Source organism: Seriola lalandi, unplaced genomic scaffold (genome assembly GCF_002814215.2).
Source record: "Seriola lalandi dorsalis isolate HSWRI2012SDOR001 ecotype SW California unplaced genomic scaffold, Sedor1 jcf7180002054240, whole genome shotgun sequence".
NCBI classification, from domain to species: Eukaryota; Metazoa; Chordata; class Actinopteri; order Carangiformes; family Carangidae; genus Seriola; species Seriola lalandi.
Genome location: NW_019524793.1, coordinates 368,402 through 385,440, shown reverse-complemented (window position 1 = coordinate 385,440; position 17,039 = coordinate 368,402). Strand labels below are relative to the sequence as shown.

At 43.1% G+C, this 17,039-nt stretch overlaps 1 protein-coding gene across 1 annotated transcript in view; it reads right to left on the bottom strand.

Annotated features, from left to right (window-relative positions):
- adgrl1a (adhesion G protein-coupled receptor L1a) overlaps positions 1-15,983 on the bottom strand; it is a 93,594-nt gene extending 77,611 nt beyond the window's left edge. Inside the window, exon 1 of the mRNA XM_087173484.1 lies at positions 15,283-15,983. The gene's annotated coding sequence lies outside the window, so the exon portion shown is untranslated. The remainder of the gene's footprint in view (positions 1-15,282) is intronic.
- Between the last annotated feature and the right edge of the window lie 1,056 nt (positions 15,984-17,039).

The following is a 17,039-nucleotide window of genomic DNA, read 5'->3' as shown; positions in this document are numbered from 1 at the left end:
CCCGTATACTCTGTTGCCCTTTCTTTCTCTTCACTCCTCGATTTCGCTCAGCCCAGCTGGGTTGGAGGCTGTCAGGGTGGGGGCGGGGCAGCAGCCTGTGCCAAGGCCAGCGCGACATGTTTTGCCACTTTACTTACACATCAGTTCAGAGTATTGATCATGTTTGTGCAAGGAAACAAAGAGCTGGGAAGTCAGAAAAAACACCACTCAGGATTCATCTGAAACAACAGTCACCATTGCCATTCAGGAAATAAAAATGCTGCCAACACACACACACACACACACACACACACACACACACACACACACACACACACACACACAAACCTGGCACACACCCCTCAACTCCCAAGGACGAACACATCATACATACACTTGGACGCCTACAGTTAACAGGTGAAGACAGATTCAAAGCATCACAGCAGCCTCCACACCCAGCTCCCACCGCACCGCACCTCACCAACAAACACAAACGCACACCACCACCAAATTCATTTCATCTGTAGCACAGCAGGTCTTCAGATGCTGATCCATAAACATTGATTTACACTTTGAAAGCACTTATTCATTTATTTATTTACTCATTCATTTACTTATACATTTAACGTCAAAGAAATCATAGCCGCTGTGGTTGACGTCTGGTAATTAACTGAATCGTGTGGGATTTTTTTTGGTTTGTTTATTTAGCTCATTGGACACAAAAATGAGAGCAAAGTTTCTGTTTCTTATGAGAGACTGTGCTGCTCCTGTGTATTTATCCATCAATCAAAAAAAAAAAAAAAGCGCTCTCCATCTCCTGCTGCGTTGTGGACTGAGCTGTTGGCATCTCACAGTTTTCCTCTAAGTTGTCAATGTAAGACTTTCTTTAATAAAACTGAGCGAAGCTGCAGCACAATTGAGTTACAGTGCTTTAAAAAACCAAGTTACACATGCGCATTACATTACAAACGCTAGAGTTGCCATTGTGCAGCACATCAGTAATCTCTCTCACACACACACACAATGGCGAAAGCTCCACCAAAGCGCGTCATGGTGTCTGGGTGGTAGACAGGCTTCGGAGACAACAACGGTGAAAATTAAATTCCATTTAAGGCTAATCCCATTTCCATCCTCTGCCGAGTCTCACTGCTATTGTGACAGTCAAGGAAATCTGTCTCAATTGTTCCATTGTGGGGATTGATGGTGAAACACGATACAGCATAAATAATGGAGCTTGACCACCAAGAGACAGGCCCTGAAGGAGACTACGACAGGGTCAGACAAGCGTGCTGCAGCCAAGGGTGCTGAAGAGGGGCAGGAGACAGACCCATACCCGTACAGAGAGAGACAGGTGAGCAGAGAGAGTGAAAGCGAGGGACTGCCAACAATGTGTGTGTATTTACACTAAGTCTCTTGACATTTCACGGACAGTGTTGTTTTGCTGCGGCCGTTGCTGACAGAGATGACGAGAGAAAAGGGGAAAGATCCGAGTGTACCACAGGCTGCAGGACAGACAATAGCCTTGTCCCAAACGTCCCAAACATCAACCCCCCACCAGTGTCACACACATAAACAAACAATCTACACACACTTCCTGGTGCTGGAAGTGAGTCGGCCACTGGCATCCCAAGGGAGAGAAAGCAAGAATAAATTATCTTGCTTCTCTCGAGTAACAGCTCCTCTCCGATCGAGAACTGGCATTGCATAGTGTTGCTCTCTCTACAAGAGTAAATATACTCATCTATTACATGAAACAGACTTTTTCCCAGTTACAGTGTGCCAGGAAGGTCAGGATTATTATTTAATAGAGTTTAATCTGAGGTAGAAGTACAAACTTTTAATTTCGGTACCCTGATGATGACAAGAAGCAAAGATGGAGGACCCTCCCTGAAAAATAAGACACAGCTATAATTACACAGAGGAAGGAATGAGGTGTTCAAATGTAGCTACATTTATGTGCCAGAAGAGACGGGAGAGATGCTCATCTCCTGGGCTCATCTAAAATGATGCAGAGACGACAGGAGACTGACACATAGAGATAGATGCGCAAACACCATCCACCTACTTTCCCTATTTGCATTCATTTCACATCCAACTCGAAATTCACATTCAATTTTACAGTCAGTTCACGTTCAAGCTGGCACTCAAATTCAGCCACTTGTGCATGCAGCCTGTATTCGTGGGTCAGTGTGGTTAAAGCTGACACTTTCTGTCAACACACCCATCACTAACCCCCATTACTCACTCACTTAGTCTCCTCCATCAAGCCTCACTCGTTCATTTGCCCCCCCCTCCCCTTTCCCCACACACACACACACACACACACACACACACACACACACACGTGCACCAACTCCCCTGCAAATCTGCACAAACACACACAGTCATCGTCGCCCACTTGTTTGTTTAGCAATTTGTTCATTTGCTCAGGCCTTCACTTGTCGGCAATATTCTCACCCACTCATTCGACATTCATTCATCGTCCCAGCCACTCGGCCTCTCATCTGGTCCTCCAATTTCTTCCACCACTCCTAAGTCACATGCTCTCTCTTGCTCTCACACACTCACACCTTCTACTTCTCACCCATTGTTCCCAGTCACACACACACACTTTCTCTCTTCTTCTTCTCCCTCTCTCACCGTCTCCGTCACACACTTCACATCCACATCTGCCCCTCCCCTTCATTAACCCCATGGATGACACAGTCCCTCACCTCGCTTCCCTGCTCATCCTCCATGACTCTCTCAGGCTAAGACTGCTGTCTCCCTCTCTGTATAGATTGCCTCCCCCCATTCCAATAAAAGATTTAAGAGCTCCTTTAAGTGCTAATCAGGTTGTCATCCGTGCAGCCAAAATCAGAGGCTTGATAAATAAAGGCTTGTCTCTGTTGGCTAGCGGCTCACTGTGTTTAAATAGGTGACACCGGAGTGCATTCTGAGCACACCAGATCGATGCCAGAACCCTTGGGGGTCCCCTGAAACGGTGAACAGAGACAAAGCTTAGCGCTCAATAATAACGCAGGGATAGGCAGCTTGCTCCCTATTTTCAGAGGAATTCTCCCTGGGCTTGTCCTCCACTCCCCTCGCTCTTTTTTCTCTCTTCCTCTCATCACGACAAGCCTTTTCAACTTGCCAGTTGGCAGAATTGCATAAGCATAGAGACCCAAAACCTTTATTTTCGTGCATTACACACAAGGTTAAGCTGTTGCACTGAGGGAAGTGCATTAAAAATACCAACAGGCACAACTATCACTCCTATCTTCAATCCCCCAACCAGCACACTCTCTGCTGTCCAATCATCCCATCACATCCCACTATGGCCAATTTGCCGCTATGCCCAATCTCTCCTCCGCAGTCAGACTGCTCGCCATCACTCAAAATAGCATATTGCCAGCCCTCGCTGTCACCCTCCACGCCGTATCACCAAAACTCCCAATATACCCCGCACTGAGTCCAGCTTGATAGACACGTGCTATCACTGACCCATGCCTACACACTACCGTAACACAATGCTCCTCCTTAACTCTCCTCAGCCCCCTGCCTCATCTCACCTTGGGTCCACTTAAAATCCCTCCCATGAAAGCTCTACACCATGCAATGGCAATATAAAAAGGTCCACCTCTCCCACTGTGGCTCTTTTACCTCGCTTTGATTTTCTGTCCATCAAGGGGGCGTGGATTAGCGCTCTCTTGTTTATCTGCTCGTCAGTTTTATCTATCTATCACTAAGCCATCCGCTGTGCTGCAGCGGCCTCGGCACTGCATTAATCCCCTATCAGCCAGCCAGCCATCCATCACCCCGCTGTCTATCACGTCAGATCCATCATCCGCCCATCTGTCTCACACTGCCCATGCTCAGAAATGATCTACTCGGAGAGCCCCACTGGCGAGTCACAGGGGGTGGGGAGGGACAGCGGGGCACGAGGAAATTAGAGGGAAATGCAGAGAGAGAAGACGGGGAGAGAGGGAGAGAGAGAGAGAGAGAGAGAAGACCGTACCCTGCCCTCCCTTCCCTCTCCCCCTCTCAGCCCGCATGCTGCTGAAAGCATTGTCTTCATTTCACTTCATGTTTATTAGCTGTTGTGTTTGTTTCCTTGTAATTTGTTTGTTTTCCTTGCCTGCTAATTCTAGCCAGTGGGAGAAGTGCCAGTGGAGGGAGAGATAGCTGCTGGGGACGGGGGTCATAAATCCCATGAAACCCTGATGTAGTGAGAAACCCCGGCCCCTCCTTCTCCGGCACGTTACAGCAAGGAAGGGATATTGTGTAAAGCCTCCAGCTTTAAAACAGCTCAATATCTGGGTTCATCAGGGGTCATTTGTATTTCCATCCATATCTGCTAGCATCAGAAGGTGAGCAGAGGAGGGGGGGGGCTCATGAGCAGGAGAGAAGATGATTGTAGGGCAAACGTTAGCACTCGCAAAGGAAGGGGGAGTCCACACAGGTGCATGTAAGTGCAGGGTGCAGGGGCAAGAGTGTGTAAACAGGCACATATTAGAAGAACCGGTGAGCACACAGACATTCAGGTCTGCAAACCGCAAATGGTAGTTGAGCAAACAGGTATGTATGTATGTGGGCTGAAGCACCGTAATTATTTAGACTAGTTGACAAATAGAGTCTGTGAGGGCAGAACAAATTGTTTAGAGGGTAACAGAAAGAGCACAGAAAAAGGTTAATGTTTCAGACTGTTTGTACAGAGAAAAAAAAAACAACCAGGTTTATGGAAACAGGAAGTTAAATATGCAGCCTAGCAGCTTTGCAGAGACCCAACTTAGTAGTAGACCTGTGTGAAAGTGTTTATTTAAATACACTCTAGAACGTCTTTTCTAACCACCTCAGGGCTCCTGGATTTGCCCCGTCGCCATGTATCTACATGATGTGTTTGATTGCCGAGTAGCCGAGCAAAACATCTTTGTAGCACCACAAGGAAAGCGGAGGGACTTTGTGTCGATGTTGTGTTGCAATGATGAATTTGCAGAGCCTCGTAACACAGACTCTGTCACTTGCAGAGTCAGTTGTAAACATGAAAGTCGCTTTGCTGTCGCCCCCCAAAAAAAGGTGTTCTCCTCTTTTGTTTTCCTTTTGTTTATCCGTCGCTAGCCATGCTGCCGTTTGTGCAGAAATGCCACTTTGCACAGAAGCAAAACTCCAAAAGGAAATCAGAGTGCAGGTGAATACCTGAGTACAGCAAAAGATTGATTTTGAGATCAGACAATTGAGTTATCCTTTCTTCAATTCTCCCTTTAATTCAACTAAGATAATCCATTTAACGTGTTTACATGACAGCTGCAATAATTTGACTACTGCCTAAATCTGGTTATAATTAAGTTACAGGCATTCATGTAACCTCTCTGAGAGTAAAGTAGTTCTGTAGTATTAAAGCCATTCTGTGAAAATGCCGCATAGCACTGAAGGTTGGCGTTTCCTTGTGAGTCTTTGAATTATATTCATATAGTTTGTATAGTTCGTTATGTTTGTAATCTTTAGAAAATGGAAGTAGCACCGGTTCTGCTTGCCTGTAAGTTTAAAGATCATTCAAACACTGTCTTTAGGCATTCATCTTATTAACTATATACAGTGTATTATAATGCACAGCAGAAATGCCAGAAGAATACAGAGTGCTGCCCTTTGCATTTGTTTGAACTTGTATGCTAATTATGACCCGAGCAGTGGTCCATGTTATATGATTAAATAAACACATAGAGGAGGAGTTTTAATTTCTTCTGCTTGTCATTACATGGTTGAGTTTATCTTCCAGTGCTCGCTGAATTTTTCTCCTAGAATCTACAATAGCTTCCAGGATCCTAAATAGTATATACAATAGCGTACAGTGTTAGGATGATACTGTAGACTTAAATGCCAAGCATCAGAAATCTCAGTCCGGTCAATTGTTTTTACCCCTGTGTAATCGAATGGCCTTGTAGGATTACGGCTCGGACTACACGATGTCCTGTAAATAGAAAGAGCTTTCTGAATGTAGCCAACCAGTTGACAGCTGAGATTCTCTTCTGTGTGATACCAATATCGGTGGTCCTCCATTACACATAGAATATGAGGAAACAGAAAGTGTGAAGCCTCTGCTTTTATCCATAATGAGCCTAAACAAACATCTCTAAACAAATGTTCTTCTTCCACACGCAGCTGAATCAGAAGAGACAGCTGTCAGAAAGCATCCATATCCATCCTGAGTTAGCTCTAATTAGATAACTACTCTGCCTCCTCTGGCCCTCTGTGACAGATACTGCTCAATCATCATACCGGTGCTGAACACTACTCCAGTCCGACAATATACGGTCTGCAACAACAGCGCGTATTGCTGTTACACAGTGACACCTCACACACTGCACACGTCTCAGCAAGGCGCTAATACACGCATACACTGTACATTTGTGTGCGGTGTGAGTTTGTGTGCATTTGTATGTGCATGGGTGTACACATGCGCATTAAAGCTGGACGTGCGCGCACTGAACCTGCATGCTGTGTGTCATTTTATAAAGTACAGTAGCAGTGTGCGTTTGCTTGTGCAGTAAAGAAAAGATATAAATTGTAAATGCTGCTCTTGCAATAAAAGGGAGAAACCTTCAGTCTATAACAGCTGCAATTACCAGTTACACAAATATACAGAGAGACAGGGGAGAGAGTCGCAAACATAAACACTCACTCGGCCTCATAAACACATACCTACATTATTTCGTACACACTGAATTAATCAGCTCTTAGACAAATAGCTGAATAAATACTGTGGATAACCAGATCAATATTGTACACTCAATTCATTTGAGTTCACAGAGATGTCAAATTCTGCATAGTTCCACAGCACACTGATTAAACTGGCACCACATTAATTCAGTAAATCAATAAAACCAATCTTTCAAATAAATCAAGTCGCATGGACGGCTAGAGCCAATTGGAGGGCTAGGACACATTAAAATTCCCTAGCTCCCACTACATATCTATGTCAACCAGGCAGCACACTGATCTGCTATGTGGATTCCACAATTTGTGGAATGAAAATGATTAATCCATGAAACAATAACCAGGGTGCCAAGAAGGCACATGGTAATTCTATAATGATCAAAGACTCAATTAAATCCTTTTCCATTCTGTTCCCTAAATGCCTCACGTCTGTGACTGCTGAGCAAATGTGTGTGCTTGTGTTTGGTGGTCAGTTTGTGTTTGTGTGTGTGTGTGTGTGTGTGTGTGTGTGTGTGTGTGTGTGTGTCTGTGTCTGTGTCTGTGTCTGTGTGTGGCCTCTTTGTTTTGTCTCAGGGCTATGAGGTGTCCAGAGGTTAAGCTGTGGTCTGGAAAGAGTCTTTTGTGGTTAGATGACGTATGACGAGTGGTTCATGTTCATACTCTGAAGCACTACAGGATGGGGGCACAAGTGGTATGATATTAATTATTATCGAACTCTATGCATATTCATACTCTGACAGACAAGCCAGTGTATTTCATTTTATTAGAAATATGTCCTTCACCATCCACCATGGAGCCTTTGATGGTGCCCTTCATTTTATTCTGCTTTTTTTTGTCCGTGTTTCAAATGAAAGTAGCAAATCACCCAGTCGCTAAAAATTGCACTGTACTGTATTGTATACTGTATAAACCCCCAAAAAATAAAACTTCACATAACCACGGAAAGTTTGCTGAGCATGCATGGTCATTTTTAGCAGCACGTTCATAATGATCCACACCTGGGCGCTTGCTGTTGCAGCTTCACTTGAAAATATGAGACTCTATCCACTTAATGGTAGTCCAAACTCCAAGGGAGGTCCAAGGTGTCCCCAAAACAAGACAACCGAGAAATTCTTCTGCTACCCTGTTTTCTCACTAGTACTGGGAGGTAACATAGGCCATAGAGGATGTGCCTGACAGTTTTATTCTCACGCATAGGGACAAAATATATATATGATGTAGCCTGTGATAAAACATTTAGGGTTACACCACAACAATGGGCCATTGATTCTACACTGTAGAAATTTCAATGAATACTGGGTACTGTAGGAAAAGTTGCAAGCAGTCAAAAGAGATCTGAAAGAGGACATAAGGATGCACTGTAAAACAATGTGTCTTTAAAGTTGCTATAATAAATGGTTTTGTTAACAATGGATGTCGTATGACTTAGTGTGTTGCGAAAGGCATCCCCCATAGAGAATTACCACCTAGCTCCCTTCAGCTCTATGTGTCTTTGAGCCCGATGTCTTAAGTTTTACAGCCTGCCGTTTACCGTTTTGGTTCAGTCACCCCATCCCCACCATGTACAGCCACTGCAGACACCTGTTTATGTGAAAAAGCACAGACAAACCCGCAGTCTACCTACACAACACCAGACAACAGGCAGTGGAAGTTAGTAACTAGCTGATAAACCTAGCGGCGCATATACAAGCTAAAGTGTCAGATAGTTCCCTCAGGAGTTGGTGGAAAAAAAATAGAGCTAAAAGGAGAGAGAATGTCTGCTAACACATTTAACACATCACCTTTATAAGGTGATATTATAACAACGTTACAACTTGTTCCAGAAACTGATTAATGCAGGTTTAAATAGAAAATTGTGAAATTGCTTGTTAATCCCAGTTCTTGTGAAGACCACTTCAAGACAAGTGTTTGTTTGGTCACAAACCTATTTGTACCTAAAGTCTCATCTGATCATTCTGACAGTTTGGAGCACATTTACTGTGTGAGCTCAGACTAACATAAAAGCTATGTTGTAGCAGTCTGATGTAAAAAAAAAAAAAAAAAAAAAAAAGCAGCAAAACGTGTGCTGTTGCGCTCATTCACTTTTGTGCACAGTGTCAGAGGTGAATCTATGATACCGCAAGTGCACGTAGTATTTTCCTGTGGTTTGTGTCCATATGTGCAGAGGAGCAGAGTGCATGACGATTGGAGAGGAGCGGGCGGCACAGGGCAGTCTCAGGTGAGACATGCATAGTCCCAACATAATTATAATCCTTAATTAATCCACTCCGGATGAGCTCTCTCTCTCTCTCTCTCTCTCTCTCTCTCTCTGTTTATGGACTTTTTTCCATCATGGTGCACCTCCCCCCTTTCTGTCTCATCTGGCATCTGCTTGGTGTATGTATAATGCTCTAGGTGTTTTTGCAGCTGTTTATGAATATACGTGCCCTTTCACACCTCTCTCAAGGAGCTCCATCTCCCCTCCCCTCCCTCCCCTCCCCTCCCTCTCCTCTCCTCTCTCTACCTGTTCTCCCTCCAACTCCCATCTTGGCAGACAGGCAAACAAACAGCTTCTTTTGGTCCCGTGTTGTTTCTCGGTGTTGCCTCCTCTCACAGCTCATAGCACGGACACAGACAAACACAGAGACGCATAAACACAAACACGCTCACACCAGTCCAACACTGTATACTCCGAGGGGATTGCTGCTGACACCAGAGCCGTCCTCTGTGGAATGACTCAGGTGAGTCTCAGGTGAACATTGCTGCTTGTCAGGGCCAGGCAGCCAGACATACACACACACACACACACACACACACACACACACACACACACACAAATAGAGTTCCTCTCGAGTCTCTCCTAAATCTGCTGCCTAACTGAATGCATTGATAGCTCAGACGATGTTGAGTAACTCCTGTATTAGTCAAAGAGTGTGAGGGGTCAGTGGCAGAAAAGCGAGAAGTGGATCATGTAAACGGAGGTGTAATGAAGGAACATTGGAGTCCTGCAGCGGCAGATGAAGGGTATGTTCATGGCACTAAGCTGAAGGTAATGAGGACAAAGGTGTCAGTATTGACGCTGGCAGACAGAGAGCGCCAGGTGTGAAGAGGAGTGACAACTACTCCTGCCATTTCCACTCAGCCTGCTCTGGCCAAGCCAATTAGAGGGGCTCATCCACCACTCTCGTTCGCACCCTCCGTCAAGCTATCAGAAAAACATAAGGATTGATTGGACAAGCTATTAGGTCAATTGATCCCTGTTTCCTTTCATCTGTGTGCTCCTCCTTTTTTCAGATGGACAGATTGGATGTGGAAAGCTGCTCCAATTACCTGCGGACAAGGGTTTAACTAAGATGGCCTGACCTATTCAGTGATTTCAGTTTCTGTGTGAATGTAGCACTCAGTTATCATAACCCTGCAGGAATAACGTTGTTATTGTTTGCTACGGCATCTGAACATGTGTTTGTGTTTTTCTTTCTGTACGTCTATTGGCATACATCAGCATCCACACGTTTTCTCTGTGACTGACTGTGTGTTTTGCTATAAGATGCAAAAGGATCATCATCAATCTCACAATGTTAAGAGCACTGTTACCATTATACACCTTTGGCAGGAGCTGCCATAACTGATTTCCTAAAATGCCAGACAATCAGCAGGGCAAGATTATTGATTTGTGATTATCATTCTCAAGTGCCCTCAAAATTGTGTCTTGGCGCACGGCCTTGAAAACCCATTAAATACATGTTAGGAAATGAAATCTGACAAACACAGAGTGAGCTGATAACTGGTATTTGAAGTTGCTTTTAACAACATGAATAGGAAAATCAGGCAGGCTCAAAAGGGCACTCAAAGCAGTCCATTACAGATCACGGTGAGAATTTGTTCGTAGAAACTGCAGCAACGCACTTTTAAAACACCAATTCAGAGTCCCCCCCCCAGTCTCCCCCCCACCCCCCGACAAATCTGTGTAAAATTGAATGAATCGCTGGTGAGGCTGATTGGTCACATTGATTGAGCATCGCTGGGTCTTTTCACTGCTGTACACCAAGTCGTCTTTCACTCGATAGACACAACCCAAATACACCAGGCACTCAATCCAATGTGTTGCTACATGGGCCCATCCAGCTAATTTAACACCCACTCCATTTATGAAAAAGAGTCCTCGATCGATTCTTTCTGTTCATGTGCTCCCGTTGCTCCTGCTCATTTTCGCCATGCCGGCGCCTACACATGCTCAGGGCTAGCAGCAATTGAATTGAATAAGTGTTTGGTAGGGTTAGATTGTAAGATTGGCTCCTTAAAGCCCACACCTCCAGCCTTTCTCCAGCTCCAGCAGAGACCAGCAGCCTGCAGTTAAGAGGCTGCTGCGTGCATGGCTGCATGGACAGAAGCCACACTGCCCGTCGCTTTTGCACCTCGACCATTTTCGGCTTGTTGCCCATTATTTACCTTTCCGCCTTTGCTACTGCACTGTCTACTCTGCGCCCCTCTTCTATTTTCTTCCCCTCTCCTTATCCGTCTCTTTCCAATCCATTATTGCATGTTCATCCTCCTAAAATGTAATCTAGCATTTAAGGGGAAAACAGCCAACACATTACAAAAAGCCTTAGAAAACATAATAGGGTATTTTTGATTGCAATAATTAGTCCAACAACAGCTGTTTAAAACCATTTCCAGTGTGTTTTGTCGGCAGTGGTAAAACGCTGAACCACAATAACTGTCATTATAATCATAATGGCTTTCCTGTCAAGACAAGTCTTATCAGGCTGGTGACAACCACAGAGCTGCCACTGCCAGGTAAACAACACTGCCTGCGAAGGAGAAGCTACATGGGGCTATTCAAAAAACAGTTTCTGGGTCAATTCGGTGAAAAACTGACACAACTGAAAAGGGCGTAAAAGTTTATCTTTTGCTTGGACACAAGAGGTATATAGGTGCACCGCAGCACCACATGGGACGCTACAAAAAAAACAAAAAAACAAAAAAAAAAACACATGCATTGCAGCACTGCCACATCCATCACTGGACACATCCACCCAACTGCACTGAAGCTACAATAGATATTTTAAGTCTTTCACCCATTTTTTTCCTTCATAATAGCATCTGCCAGTGCGTAATTATTGTGTTGAAAATATCAGCAAATATGTAATAATGGGCTGGCAATTGCTGTTCCAAAATTGTTTTGGTAAAGGTCGCAACTAGTAGTTCAGTTATCAACATGATTTTGGGCTCTATGGCAAATTTATGTTTTGAAAAAAAATAAATAAAAAATAAAAAGTAGACAACCAGACACAATTCAATCTCACAAAGGCTTGTTTTCCATGGATTAAAATTGCAAATAACCTTCAGAATTAGAATAAATCAACATGGACCATGAACTTGATTATTCAAAATAAATTCCCCCTGTTCAATAGACCATGAGCAGCCGGGGACCGGCAGACTAACTGGCAAAGCCTGTAGTTCTAATCAGATATCATATCTGGGAGCCTTTCATCATCAATAGGCAGCAATGAGATTAAGTTTATCATAGAATAAACTGCGGTGCCAGCGCACAAGTCCTCTGTTCGGTACTGGAACTAAAGATTCTCCAATCATTCCCTCCTGGAGGTTTAAACAAGCTTACAGTGGTAGCATGTGTTTATGTGACGGATGTGTGTGTATGTGTGTGTGTGTGTGTGTGTGTGTGTGTGTGTGTGACTACATCAGTAAACATCTGGATATGCTAAATATATGGGGCTGCAATAATTTTCACTTCACATCAAAATTTGAAAATGATTGTCTAGCACATAGACAGAGGGTCGATGATTTCACTGTTAAAAAGCGACGGCAATCGTGACCGGACTAATATAAAAACCAAACGAATAAAAAAAAATGAATGGCAACATATTTTGTGCTGTGAAGCTGTAGCTACATGTATGCAAGTTTATATATTTATATATATATATATTCATTGTCCCTTTTGCATTGTGTGCTAAAATTCAACTGGAACAATTTTTTCCCTGAATAGAAAATTTTCATTATTGCGCATAACAATTTTCGAATAACCTATAACTCTTTAATTTTGTTGTGTGTAATGTTTTGTTTTTTTTTACAATAGTAACCACAGTTTTTATCGCCTGTTGAGTTAAAGAACAACGCACACAATTTTAATCTCAAAGTAGAAAACAGAACTGAATCGTGGACTTGGTGAATTCTTACAGCCGTGGTATATGGTCTAGTTCTTCTCTGCTTTTTGAATTATGTCACTCGTTTCCCCAAAGCCTACTGCAACTGTAGAATAATGTGTTGCTACTAAAAGCCACCCTCGTTTTCATTTCACCCCATTCTATGCATGAAAAATATGTCAGTGTCCTTCACAGGTTAAGGACAAATCTCCATAAAGTGTCAAAATCAACAACCCTCTGCTGACATGAAGCATTCAATACATGTCCCTTGCTGTAATTAATAGCCACACTGGCAAAAAGGAAACATTGTGAAATATCACCAAGATATGAAAAGCTTACAGCATCTTTTTTTTAAATGAGGTGGATGTTATTTTCACATTATTCATTAATAACCAGAATAGATGCAATGCATTTAACTGTCCTGTGGGCGTGAAACATCATAGGTCATTTTCTGAAATTCATATCAGTGCTCTTTCTGCTTATTTTCTGTTAACATATTCATTTAGTCAGCCTTGTCAAAGAGCTGTGAGGGGTGCACAGGCCTACATATTACACAAAGGAGAGAGGAACAGAAATGCAAAGGAAACATATGACCACTCACTTTGGAAACATTACACACTATTGTTCTTATTGTCATAAAAGTACCATGCGTGCATATACACACATGCTGTATACGAAAGCGTGAGTCCGTGCATTTGTTGTGTGCCCACATCTGCAGCGAACACGCATTTTTAAAAACCAAATGCATTTGATAAATATGAATCAGTCAGTGCAAAGACACATCAGGCAGGTTCTGCAGAGCCTCCCCAAATGCTGGAGTCACACACGCTGAAATAAATCTAATTATGATTAGTGACTTATTAAAAGTCTGATGATCATTAATGCCATGCTAATGTATGACTATTATTCATCCATTGAAAGCCGAGAATAATTTTTCTGATGGTGATGTGACACACAGACAAGGGGGAAATAAATCCTTCTGTCTTCCCGGGGAGAGTGTTTGGCAGTAAACCAATTCCAAGTCTAGCTTCTTGAATGCCCAGATAACACAATCAGACAGTTGCAATATTGCTGTTTTACCACCTGAAGAATTTGAATTTCATTCAGCCCCTTCAGAATAGTAGACATGCCAATTTTTCCCCAAGAATTGGCAGGACAAACACAGTGCACCCCGCTGGAATGAGGAAAAGGCTTACCAGCAGAAAATAACTGTTTTCAGGGTCTTTCTTCTCTGCCTCCTCAGGTTCAATTTTATCATAATAATACAAAAAGACAAAGGGTTTAATTTCTGCCATCATGACTACAGTGTTGGCTGTTGATGTCTTTTTATTAGATGTTTTATTATTACATTGGGAATTAGTCTAGCATAGTCACAATAAAATAGCGCCTCAGTTTTCATGTTGTGAACCCCTAAACATTACAGGGTCACATTTGAATATATGAAGGGGGATTATTCCTGCTGTGGTTTTATGCTGTAGTGAAGTGATAGCCTACATTTATTATTTAAGACATGAGCCCATCAGGATGGCCATTCACAGACATTCTCTAATTGGAATTTCAGATAAATTAAGTTTAAGGGGAAATTAAACTACATCTCATTTTGTTGGGGACACCCTGGAAAATTCCTCAAGGTCTCCTGGGGCTCCCCAGACCCCTCTGAGAACAGCTGGCCTATAGGTAATGACTTGACTAGGTAGAGGATTAATGGTGTACTCTGGGACATGGGGGATTGGACAGAGTGGTTCACTTTCAAGCTCTACACTTTGCTCTGATGCATTTATTCTTCTAATAGTCAATGAGCTACTTAATTTTTTTCTCTCTTGGAGGGAACTTCTGCTCAGATAAAAAAAAAAAATGGAAGAAGAGGAAGAAGAAGCAGTGAGAGGAATGTTTGCCAACATCCCAGGACATCTCTTTTCATTTTCTACTTTTTTCTGTTAGGTGTGATGCCAAATAATTCCTTCAGGAAAGAATTTATTCACCCCTCACTATATTTCTGGCGATTTAACAGCCTCATAATCCGCCTCATTTTTTCCACCGTCACCTGTACAACATTTGCAGACCTGAATCCTCCACCACTGAGCTGTTATAGGACAAGCAAACAGTCATTTTTCTCTCTGTTCACACACTGTACGTATTAATTAAAATTGCCCAAATCTATCAGTGTGCAGGCCACGGTGCAACGCATAGGCCCACAAACAGGAGACCCACTCACGAATCCGACCAATTCCGAGCATCCAGCAGCGCATTTTAAATATGAGGCGACTGCCGTTGACGCACCGTAAACACGAACTCTGTGTCTGTCAAAGCAGAAAATATCAATAAATAAATCGGCTTACACGCCTGAACACCTCACGCAGGCTGATACTGGAAGCACGGGTGGTGCACATTTACATGCTGTTACTGTCGCACTGTTGTTTACATATATTAAAGAACACATAACATGAAAACTGCTCTTCGTTCCTACCTTGATTCCACCAATCTCCTTCTCCTTGATTGCTCAGTGTGTCTCATTCATTCTTGCATCCCTCCTCACTTGCCTCCTTCTCCTTCTCTCCCCCTCTGGTTATCACTCGTTTTCTCCTCTCTGGTCCCGTCTTCGTGCGGATGCATAAGAATTAAAAATTAATAGCCTGCTATCTTAAAGACAAACCGACGAAAAACGGTAGAGGGGGGAAAAATCCACCCGACTAAAAAAATATGATAAAGGGAGTGGGGTGGGGAGTGTGTGGGGGGGTCCTCATGGACAGAGCAGATTCTCACGAAAATGCGCCCGTGCGGGCATCAAAATAAATAACAGCGACGACACCATTGTCCTGCTTAAAAACAGTAATAACATGCGAGTTACAACAACGTCAAGCGCCGACGGAAATGTGGAACTGAGGTGGAATATGAACAAAATTGAAGTTGTAGTCGTGCTGTCCGTCCGTCCCCGGTTAGATGGTGAGCAAGTGAGCAAATGTGCCACCGTCGCAAAACGTCTGTGTAAGGCAAATGAGACTCTTGGATGTCTGATGTCTATCAGTTCACAGGAAGGGATCGCCACTTTTTTATTATTATTTTTTTTTTTTTTTTACAAACTGTAGACTATTCGCCCTCGTGCGGTCTCAAAAAAAAGCTCTAAGGTTTGAAATAACCCGTTGGAATTAGGATAGTCTACACAGGCCATCTGCGGTTATCCTGTGCGTCCTGACGCACCGAGCGGATCACTCGACTATAGTTTCCCTCTTCGTCGGCAGGCAGCGCACACTCTCATCAGGACCATTCACACGGTATTTTCTGCCACTGCAGTTCTGCATCAGGCCTATTACAACCTGGCGCATTCATCATTGCCTTTCACATACACTTCGGTTGCCTACAGACAGTTTCAAGACAGATTTTATAACCAACCCTGACTTAAGGCAAGAAAAATTGCTTCTGCCCGCCCACTAGTTAAATTGCCTCCTATGTATAACACTGGCACGAGACTTTTTTTTTCCCCCCAGAGTTGCCTAACCCACGTGGTTTCCCAAGGTGGGGTTTAGGAACCATCAGAGGTCCTTGAAATGCTCATCTAACCCTGCAGAATTAGGTATAGTTTAATTTCACTGGTGTAATTAAGAATAAAAACTCAATACTTGATTCACAGGTTAACTGTGTCCAATGTCATCTCCCACTCAATGTGACACATTATTCTATTAATTCTGTATAAAGTCATTTCAAACAGCTGAACTCCTCTCAGATATAGTTTGTTTAGATATGTTTTTAATGTTCTCATGCAACTGAAAACCATTTCATTGAAAGGAGTTTCTGAAAAATGAGACACTGTTTAATAAGAGATGAAGTTGTTTTCCCTGTTACTGCATGTAATCAGCATACGATTGCACCTGGTTGTGAGAGAGACCTCAAACTCATTCAGGTCGATGTTTAGACAGAGTCGCGGCCTCAGTGTTGAACCGTGTATTTCGGCTAAAGGTTTAACTGAGCCATGAAGATGTATTCAGAAAGATCCAACCATTTTCATGCCGTCTGCTCAGTGAATTAATAAACAAAGCAGTAACAACATTGTGTGGGATTCATTTACATGCAACCTTACAACTACAACTCATCTGTATTATGAGATTTGCGGATTCTTCACTTAAGTGTGCCACCCTGAATTTAAATGCATCTCAGTGGGCTTTTTATATTTTTTCATTAGTTTTACAGCACTAAAGTCAATGTTTCTGTCTAATGTCAAAGCACTGA